This window comes from Suncus etruscus, chromosome 3, assembly GCF_024139225.1.
Source record: "Suncus etruscus isolate mSunEtr1 chromosome 3, mSunEtr1.pri.cur, whole genome shotgun sequence".
Lineage (NCBI taxonomy): Eukaryota > Metazoa > Chordata > Mammalia > Eulipotyphla > Soricidae > Suncus > Suncus etruscus.
In genome coordinates this window covers 157,636,840-157,647,719 of record NC_064850.1, presented here as the reverse complement: position 1 = coordinate 157,647,719, position 10,880 = coordinate 157,636,840, and the positions used below count along the sequence as shown (strand labels likewise).

The window sequence follows — 10,880 nt, the reverse complement described above, 5'->3', positions numbered from 1 at the left end:
AAAAAAGAAAAAATGGGGCTGGTGTGGCAAGGTTTTTTGTTATTTGTATGTCTGGTTGTTTGAGTTTTTGGTTGTAGTTGTTTTTTTTTTTTTTTCCATAGGCACAGTAAATATTGGGAAAATTAGTAAGAAAATTCCCTTGACCTAAGAAATGAAAGATGTCTCCACCTTTGAAGTATACTGTCAAGAGACCAACTACAGGCTCTGAACCTATTCATTGTCAAAAGCTAAGTTCATTATGGTGCCAAAACAGGCCATCTTAGTTGTGTTTGTCAAAGTCAGTCCTCTGTAATTAGAAATCTTGGTTTTTGCACAGATCCTAGGACAAAGTCTAGGATAGTCTTCCTTTATGGTTCTAGATGTTCTGATCAGTCACTGTTATTGTAGTCAGTCTTCTGTATTTAGTGATCTTAGTCTTTTAACAGTACAATGGATGGAGTGTCTTCTGATTTTATCTCACCATTAGGTGATGAGGTAGGGCAACCTGCCTTAGATCGAGTTGCTTAGATCAAGTTGTTGTTGTTTCCTCTTCTAAAGGATGTCTTATGAATCTACCCTGGGCAAGTTGGTGCCAGATCAGAATTAGGGACTCCCCGAGAGAAATTTTAATACCTGTTGCTGCAGGAAACTGTGCCAATTCTAAGACTAGGATTCGGGATTTTGGCTTAAATGGCATTTGTCCGATCACATAAGGTCTAAGTCAAGTCCCCATGACATATATTTAGCTGGAAGGAGCCCCTGTATTGAAAAATTTATGGATTCTTATTCCTAGTAGATAAGAATTTATTTCTATACATAAGATTTTCCCATTATAGTGTGCCTATGAAAAGAGGAACGATGCCATATTATATTGTTGGGTGCATTTAGTGGGGTAAAAATGACAAGCTAACAAATCTGTTCCTTGGTTTTGACCTGAGCTTTTATCCCACACCTTGTTGTATTTTACAGTTCTTATTCTAACAATATTTGCTTTTATTCCAAAGAAATTGACTCTCCAAGATTATAATTAATGCATGCTAAAATAGATATAACAAAATTTGTATCATAGATTTCCACCTCTTTCCACCATTAAAGACAAATCCAAAAGAAAACTCATGGTTCATTTGTAGAATTTAAGCTTCCCATCATTTTAATAAAGTCTCTTTAAATGAAGCATCAATAATAAGGGCTATTCAGTAATCAAGTACTGCTGGCTTTTGTTTCCTGAAACAATGACAAAATGGAATATTTAAAGCAAATCATAGATGCAAATACAATGCATTACTTTGGAATATTTGTGCTTGATTTCAAGAAACAGTTCACTGGACTGAAATAGGATATAGGCTAAGATGAATGAACCATTTGGAATTAGAGTTGATCTGGAGTGCAGAAATTCAACAAATTATTTCCACCATGTGAAATTACATTTTTCTTTTACTTTTCCTGTAAAGCAATAAAAATTAAATAGTTATAGAATGTAATCTCATTATATTGATCAAACTTTTGGTATTAAAAATATCTGCCTTACAGGCCAGAGAGAGCGCATGGAGGTAAGGCTCTTGCCTTTCTTGCAGAAGGACGGTGGTCCCCATGCCTGCCAGGAGCTATTTCTGAGCGTAAAGCCAGGAGTAACCCCTGAGTGCTGCCAGGTGTGACCAAAAAAAAAAAAAAAAACCAACCAAACAAAAAAAATGTGCCCTTTAACCTATTACTTTTCACAGAAATATTTTAATGATTCTGATGTACATAACATGATTATATACCCTACCCTGAGAGAAAACCATACTTATTTTTTTTTTTTTTTGGTTTTTCGGGCCACACCCATCTGATGCTCAGGGGTTCCTCCTGGCTAAGGGTTCAGAAATTGCCCCTGGCTTGGGGGGACCATATGGGACGCCGGGGGATCGGACCACGATCGCGATCTTTCCTGGGCTAGCGCTTGCAAGGCAGATACCTTACCTCAAGCGCCACCTCGCCGGCCCCAACTTATTTTTATCACTGATGATGTCTAAAATGATTGTGCTTAAAGTCTTTAACATTTGAAACAGAAAATATGATTGATCACCAGATGGAACACTAAAAATGAGAACTGGAATATAAAGATAGAATACAAATATTTAGTCACAAATGGAAAAAAACAATGAATGTTTCAAGATAACTGTATTTTACTTGAAAATAATGTTTTACATAAAAATGAATCACTGATTATGTATAACACAAAAACAAATTCAATTGTATCAGAAATACAAGTTTTTCTTTTTTGGGGAGTGTGGGCCATACTTGGTGATGCTCAGGGGTCACTCCTGGCTAAGCGGTCAGAAATCACTCCTGGCTTAGGGTTCCAAATGGAATGCCAGGGGATCAAACCATGGTCTGTACTAGGTTAGCACATGCAAGGCAAACACCCTACCGCTTAGGCCACTGCTTCAGCTCCAGAAATACAATTTTTCTGTGACACATTCTCAAATGACTGAGAACATTTTGTTTAGATATTCTAATTAAAAAACTCTGATATATAAGAATTTTACATTGTCAATAAATATCACTTCTCCAAACCAGAAAAAGTCATTTCTTCTGAAAGAATGAAAGAAAAATTCCATCCTAAAATATAATCAAATCTTTCTGACAAAATGGTTGGCTCCTTAATAACAGATTTTATCTAACATTTTTGTGGGATATTTTACTATTTTTATGAAGTGATTCTGAGTGTTGCTGAAATAAAAATTTATTTAAGAGATTTAGCAGATTGTATTGCATTATTTTGTTGTGCAATTAAAGTTTATAAAAATAATTTAAATACACATATGTTAGACCATAAATTTCATAACTTCAAAAATAAGTTCCTTAATATCTGTTATATTTACTAGAAAATACTATTTTAATATGTACAACCATGTCATTATAACACCCAAGATTCACAAAATTTTGATAATACGGTCATATAACAAATGTTTAGTAATTAACAGAGAATTATGGCACAATTTTCAAGAAATAAAATAGATTTTATATTTATTATATTGAAGTATTAGCCAACAGCTTACTAATACTATCTTCTTCTTTTCTGCATGTTACCCAATAAATAGTTCTGCTTACTAAAGCTCCTTTCACCTTAGTGTCTCTATATCATAAAAGGTCCAGTTGTTGAAAATCACTTATTTTTATATATCTAAATATACCTTAGTACAAGGAAATATTTATTTAGTTGTATATCTACATATAAACATGTATTTAGGTGTAACCATTTAGATATTTCCTAGAAATATTTATTTACTTTATTGATACATTTATTTCTAAAATGTTTAATCACATCTTGTCCTCAGCTTTTGAAATGCTTTTACAATTTTATGCATAAAGTCTCCCTAAATCATTAACATTGAACAGATAGGGATATACAGAAGTTATTTATAACATATACCATATTCAATGTAAGAATTATATAACTTTGATTGATGTTAATTAGAATTCCAGTTTTTCTAAGGCTGATTTTACATTGGTGAAGGTTCAGAAATAGATAATCAAGGTAACTTTATTTTCTCCATTTTAATTTAAATAAAGGACTATATTAAACTAAGTAAACAATTTTATTTTAGCCCACAATATGTTGTTCCAGTAAGTTTTTCTGAGTCAAAAAATATAAAAAATTTCCATAAGAATCATCAATTAAAAACTTGGCCTGACACTTTTATTCTTTTAGCTCTTTTAATTGTCTCCATTGTATAATTTTAAACTGCAAAATTATTTACCTACACATTAAATTCACAAGATATGTTTGATGTGATAACGTGAAAAAGTTAAAATAATTCTAATTTTGAGATTATTTTTATTAAAATTAAAGTTCAAGTCAGTTATGTTGAAACACAAGTAAAAATGTATAGAATTTTTATTCATTTCTGTTTCTTATATTCTAACTAAGGATTGGTCTGTCAGTATCCCACTGACTTCAAAATATCAAAATTGTAGTTCAGCACTTTGGAATTCAGATTATTCAATAAGGTCCATGGTGATTCAAGAATGAAGATCATTCTCAGAGAATGTTTAACAGATTATATAGTAATCTAAAGCAATCTCCCCCAGGGTTCTTATCTATCTATTCAAGGTAATATCAATGTGAGTAAATAATATCGTAAAAAGACCATTTGCTCTACTACAGCTTCTTAGCTTCCTAATACTCTATGATTTCTCTCTAGGACTGTTAATCTAAGAAAAATTTGGAAAGTGTCAGTTATGACAAATCATTCCTTATCACCTCTTTGGAAATCTAATATCAGTCTTGTTCATTGCTATTCTCCTGAAATGGGTACCAGATACTTGAGTATTGGAGTATAAGATGAACTTTAAGAAGATACCATTTAATTGGAGGAAATCGGTACAACTTTGATATATAATATTCTATAGCAGAAATCTCTGAGTAAGTTTATTTATCTCAGTAACTGATTGTTTATAGGATTATACTATATAACACAATTTTATTTGATACAGAAATAGACTAACTTATAAAATGATTTAATACTGACTATTAAAATTAATAATATTAAATAGATTATATAGTAAATGACTTATTGGTAGTAGTATTTAGTGTAAATGGCATTGCTAATATCATCACAAAGTTTTAATTAAAATACCTGTTAATTTTTAGTAACATTTTAGTAGCTAACACAAATCCACAGCTAAAAAATGGAAGATAAATCATATAGTCTACTAAATCTAGATTGCAGCATAATATATTGCAGGAAGCTAGGTCATGATAAGAATATAAAAAAGGACTATAAACAGTTCCCAGCTCTTCCACTTGTCAATACTGTAGCATCAAATTTGGAGGCAGAAAATTTTATGAAAACTAATTTTACAAAGTTAGTACCCATTCTGCAAAATACATTTATGGGAGTTGCTTGTATCTCTGTAGATCTGTGATTCATTTAATTTCTCTCTGTCTCTCTGTCTCTCTCTGTCTCTCTCTCTGTCTCTCTCTGTCTCTGTCTCTGTCTCTGTCTCTCTCTGTCTCTGTCTGTCTCTCTCTCTGTCTCTCTGTCTCTGTCTCTGTCTGTCTGTCTGTCTGTCTGTCTGTCTGTCTGTCTCTCTCTCTCTCTCTCTCTTTCTCTCTCTCGTCTTGTTTCGTTTTGTTTTTTAGCTCTGTGGTAGATATTTCCCACCTTAGGGCTTCACGCACATCTCTGTATGGGATGTGTGTGTATCTCAATTTTTACTCTAAAGAAGCCTTCATTCTTCCCTGAGTGCGTAAATCTCTTACTTGCCTTATATTTCCCAAATGAATTTACCTTATTCCAGTATTCATCTCCTTACTGAAATTTTTCTCTGTAGAGTTAGTTAGGTAAGAGACAAAAACAAAAATCTTAAACATACCATATGTTCCAGCATATAAGATGACTGGGCGTATAAGAAATCCCCTATTTTTGCAGTTAAAACATAGGTTTAAGCCTATATTCTCTGTATCAGACAGAACATTCCTGTGCTGCAACTGTATGTACCACAGTGAGCCAATCACAACAAGCAAAGGTTCAAAGGTTCTACGGGAATAGACTTCCTCTCTGACTCTGGCCCATCTGAGCAGGCTTTTACAGTGTAGATTCGGGTCCAGAACATTGTCTAATTTGCATGCATCAAAAGCCTGCTTGGATTGGCTGAGTTAGAGAGGCGGTCCGAGCAACCTGGCAGTGATTGGTCCCTTTTCATAGGCACCTTTTCTGGCAATTCCCTGGTGGCGTCAGTCTCTCCCACTACATGAATCAAACAACACCCCATCCTCGGACCCTAGCACTGAACCACGAACATGGTTAGCTGGGTTTTGCCAGAAGTGGCCCCAGATCTCCTGAGTACTGTTTGGGAGCCACCAAGAAAGAGATTTGGAAACTCTGCGGCCTGAATTTTTTTTGTTTGTTTGTTTCATTTAGTGGCATATTGAAACATTATTCGGGATATACTCGGCGTATAAGACGACCCCCCTATTATTTTTTTTTTTCGGTTGACTTTTTTTGTTTCAAAAGTTGTCTTATACGCTGGAAAATATTGTAGCTTAAGATTATTTTTTCTTTTTTGGCCCCCCAAAAAAAAATCCTGGGATCTGAGCTATAGTGCAGTAATAGTAGGGCATTTGTCTGGCATGCATGCGGCTGAACCAGGATGGACCTGATTTGATCCCTGATGTACCAAATGGTCCCCCAAGACAGGAGTGATTTCTGGATGCATAGTCAGGAGTAACCCCTGAAAGTCACTGGGTGTGGCCCAAAAATAAACAAACAAACAAAAAAAAAAACCAGAAAAACAAATTCCTAAATCCAGTCTGAGTTTACACTATTTTCCAAGAAACCAAATGACAGGAATTCATTTCTGGGCTATAAAGATAAATGAAACTTAATCCCAGTCTAATGACTGCTACGTGTTTCTGGTGAGATGCAAGTATTTCTGAAACAGAACTGTTTATAGTGCACTTTATCCTTCTAGCCCTTTGAATCCACTTCTAACCCTCCTAGACACTTCCCTGGATTGTCAAGGTGAATAAGGAAAAGTCTTAAGTCTACTATTTCTCTTTATACTTTTTAAAGTAATATGCAGCAGTAGATAATAGTGGTATGTTTATGTTTACCAAATTGGAAGGAAGAAAGCAAAATGTAACTGAAAAATATGTTCAAATTCTCGATCATACTATTTGGAATCCTGTTCCATCCGCCCAAATTCTGACCATTGTTGAGTTTATTTTTTCTGTATCTCACCATATTCTATATATTAAAACTGTTCTTCCTGCAATCTACCTTTAAACTTATTAGCTTATTTTTTAATTTTTAAAAAATGTTGTATGTGGCTGCTACGATTGTTGTTACTAGCATCTGTGAAGTACATCTCCAGGGTCAGGATTTGTAAAGCCTGACAGTTCCTATATGCATGAACACTGAGGTCCTGTCAGATTCACTGATGTTGTTTCATTAACCTGCTCCTAAATTCTGTGCAATCTTTAGTTTCTTCCAGTCCCAAATGTTTATGTGAATTCTGTAGTTTCTATGCTTAGAACATTGTATTAGAAGTGGTCAAAGTATGGTGGCAGGGTCAGATTTATATTGCTAACCTGACTTGTGAGCCTCATTATTATGATGAAGAGTTGCACACATGGAGAGCTCATACCTGGATTATGATCATTACTACATTTGGTTGTGGTGCAAGATCATTTGTCCAGTGGGTATTAGCCTGGTTTTTGCACTTAACTGTGGTATCTGTACCTGCTTTGTTTTGTTTAGAGCAACTATTATAGTGTCAGTGATTTTAAATAGTGACACCATTCCACATGATAGTACTTCGGCATATGAAGCAGTGGCAGAGATTGAACTATTTTTTTAATGATTTTTATTGTGACCAATGTGAATTACAAGTATTTCACAGTTATATTAAAGGTACATAGTGACAGTGAAATAGGGCCATTCCCACCACCTGTGTTGTCCTCCCTCTACCCCTGTTCCCAGCATGAACTATACCATCCCTCTTAGCCCCTGGACTGCTAGTGTATAGGTATCCTCTGTGTATAGCTTGATGTAGATTGGATTATCTTGATTCTGTTGTCGTTGACTTTGGGTTTGGTGTTTAGGTATGATAATTTTTTAATTCCACTCAATGTTCATGTGGATGTTTGCTCCTGTTACAATCCACTTTTTTCCCCCTCAATTTTTAAGGCACAAGATAATTCAAGTTCTGTGGTTCTGTTGGAAAAAGAAAGAAAAAAGTTGGGATGAACCCATCTAGAAGCTATATATATATATAGATTTAAAAGAAGAAAGAAAAAGAAAAGAAAACCTTACCAAAACAAGCAATGACAAAAAATACAACAACAAACAAAAAAAGAAAGAAAGGAAAAAGGAGGAAACTGGTGTGGCAATTTTTTTTTTCATAGACACAGTAAGTGTTGTGGAAATTAGAAAAGAAATTCCCTTAGCCTAGGAGATACAAGATCTCTCCAACCTTGAAGCATACTGTCATGGGAACAACTACAGGCTCCAAACATGCTCATTGTTGACCTCCAGAGTCTTTTTCTGGTGCCAGGAAACATTCTGCTCAGGGTAGCTCTCAGAAACAGTCCTCTGTTAGTAGAGATCCTGGTATTTGCACAGATCATGGGAAGTCTATGATAGAGTCTTTCTTTATAAACCCAGAGGTTCTGCTCTGTTATAATTGTTGTAGTCATTTTTCTGTAATGAGTGATCTTGGTTTTTGAGCAGATCCTAGGATGGAACCTTTGATAGAATCTTTCCTTATGGTTCCAGAAGTTCTGTCCCATCCAACCTATGGGATTAGAGATCTTGGTTTTTGCACAAAACCTAGGTGGAAGCCCAGGTTAGGGTCTTCCTTTTTGGTCCCGGGTAAAGTGCTGCTTAGTCACAGTTGTCAAAGTCAGTCTTCTGTAGTTAGTGATCTTGCACAAATCCACAGATAGAGAGTCTATTGATTTCTTCTTACCGTTAGGTAATGAGGTAATTGAGGTAATGAGGTAGGGCAATCTGCTCTTAGATCAGGTCTTTTCTGTTTTCTCATTCTCAAGCTGTCATATCAACTTGGCGCAATTTGTGCCAGAGCGGTAGTGGGCATTTCCTGAAGGTTGCTTGATTCCTCGTGTTGTTGCAAGGAACTGTGTCAGTTCTAAAGTTGGGATCTGGGATTCAGGGTTGGACAGTCACTGTCTGATTACACTGATTCTAAGATGAGTCCCGATGACAAATGTTCAGGGTGGGAGACGCCCTTGTATTATAAAATGTATGGATTCTTATCCCTAGTAGTTAAGAGCTTGTTTTTATACATAAGATTTCCTTTTAGTATGCCTATGCAGAAGGAAATGGTGCCATATTATATTGCTGGTGCATTTGTGAGTAAGAATATTAGGCTATACAATCTTTGTGTCCTATTTTTGACCAGAGCTTTTATCCCAAGCATGACTTCTTCTTCTAGAATTGTGTGACAAGCAAAACCAAAACAAGTGAAATGAAAATATATGTATAAAATAAACAAATAAAGATAAAAAAGTCTAAGGGGCCAGAGCGATGGTGCAGTGGTAGGGCATCTGCCTTGCACACGCTCATGTAGGTTTGATCTCTCCAGTGTCCATAAGGTCCCCCAAACCAGGAGGAATTTCTGAGTGTGTAGCCAGAAGTAACCCCTGAGCATCACTGGGTGTGACCCCAAAACAAGAAACAAACAAACAAAAAAAGATAAAAAATAAAAAATTAATAAATATAAAAGATGAACGAGGCTACCTTTACCTTTGAAAATGAACACTCTAAGAAGTATAACTATTGTGGTATTAAACATACAAAAATATAGATACCTTCATAAATCTTTTGAGATATTCTTGGGGGAGGGGTTGAGATCCAGGTCACATTTTCATCCCACATATGGTCTTATTAGTGTATTAGCCATATTATTCAATGTTACAATTTAAGAGAAAAATGCTGGTGAATAAATGGCAATTGATAATTTTTTCCATAAAGAATATTATATGCTTTCTAAAGAGCATAATTGCATTTAGATAGTGATATTTGATGGCATGACTCACTCAATAGACAGACAACATTGGGGGTCTCACACTTTTATTCAAATTGTCTGACTCATTATTTTCAAAGAAAGACTCACTTATATGACAAATAAAATTGTTTGACCCATGCTCCTCTTCTTTTAGAGGTTTCTTAATCATGCACGTACCTCCTCCCCTGTTATCAGACTTTTACTGCATTAGTTACACTGTGCTACAGAAATAGTATATTTTCTTTTCATTTTTCTTTTTCTTTTTCTTTTCATTTTAAGTTAGACCCTTTTTTAGAATCTCTTTTTGGTGGGTGGAGGGGATAGACCTACCAGCAGTAATCAGAACTTACTCTTGGTTCTTTACTCAGGGATCACTCTTGGCAAGCAGAGGTTGACCAAATGGGATGTTAGGAATTAAACCCAGTGCTCGCTTTGGCAGCACATATACTAAAATTGGAAGGATACAGAGAAGATTAGCCTGGCCCCTGTGCAAGGATGACACACAAATTCGTGAAGCGTTCCAAATTTTTATTAAAAAAAAAAAGGAATTAAACCCAGGTCAGTCATATGCAAGACAAGCATCTCACCTACTATATTATTTTTATAACATCTATATTACTATTTTAAACTACATGGTCAATAACTTATCCACTGAATTTATGAGATGCCATTCTGAGTTTGTAGGTACTTTTTATGAATTTAAGAACAGCAATATAATATAACTTGAAAGATAATCATGAAATAGTACTTAAATTTTTCTGAAATTGGAAAAGTATATCTGATTGGAAGTATATTCAAAACATTGGCATCAATGATCGTTAAATTATACCTTCTGAGTTTCTAACTCATCAGGGTGAATGTCAGATAAAGATAGTAGGACTATATTTTGTTAGTATCAATAACTTTAGCTTTGAAAGTTTTTAGTTTTTCATTTACTTATGTTCCCAATTATTTACTCTGGTTCAAACTGGAGCTGAGCTAGACCTAAAGTTATCTATGTGAGAGCTTGGGAATTGAATATTTAACCCATGTAATATATTGCCCTGATCCTACAACAGTTCAGGTGTGTGTATGTGTGTGTGTTTGTGTGTGTGTGTGTGTGTGTGTGTGTGTGTGTGCTTTGCCTTGGATGAGAGGTATGCCTGTAAAATTCTCTTTGGTTCTGGTAGTCACCTTTAGTTCATAGACAGTGTTCATTGTTTGGTGCAGTACTTGGGTCCAATGATATAATCATGGTCAAGGCCTATATAGTGACAGGAGAAACTCTGACCTCCATGACTATAGTCCTTTGAGTTCTTCCTGAGATAGTATTGGTAATGATTTTCATGAAAATTAAGTTACTAAGAATAATTGCTTTAAACATATGGCTTCAATTAATTTAAGTA

General features: G+C 34.9%; 1 non-coding gene across 1 annotated transcript; it reads left to right on the top strand.

Annotated features, from left to right (window-relative positions):
* The first annotated feature begins 9,918 nt into the window (after positions 1 to 9,918).
* Positions 9,919 to 10,025, top strand: LOC126005715 (U6 spliceosomal RNA). Its single transcript, XR_007494753.1, has one exon. It is a non-coding gene; the product is annotated as a U6 spliceosomal RNA (small nuclear RNA).
* Positions 10,026 to 10,880: the final 855 nt, after the last annotated feature.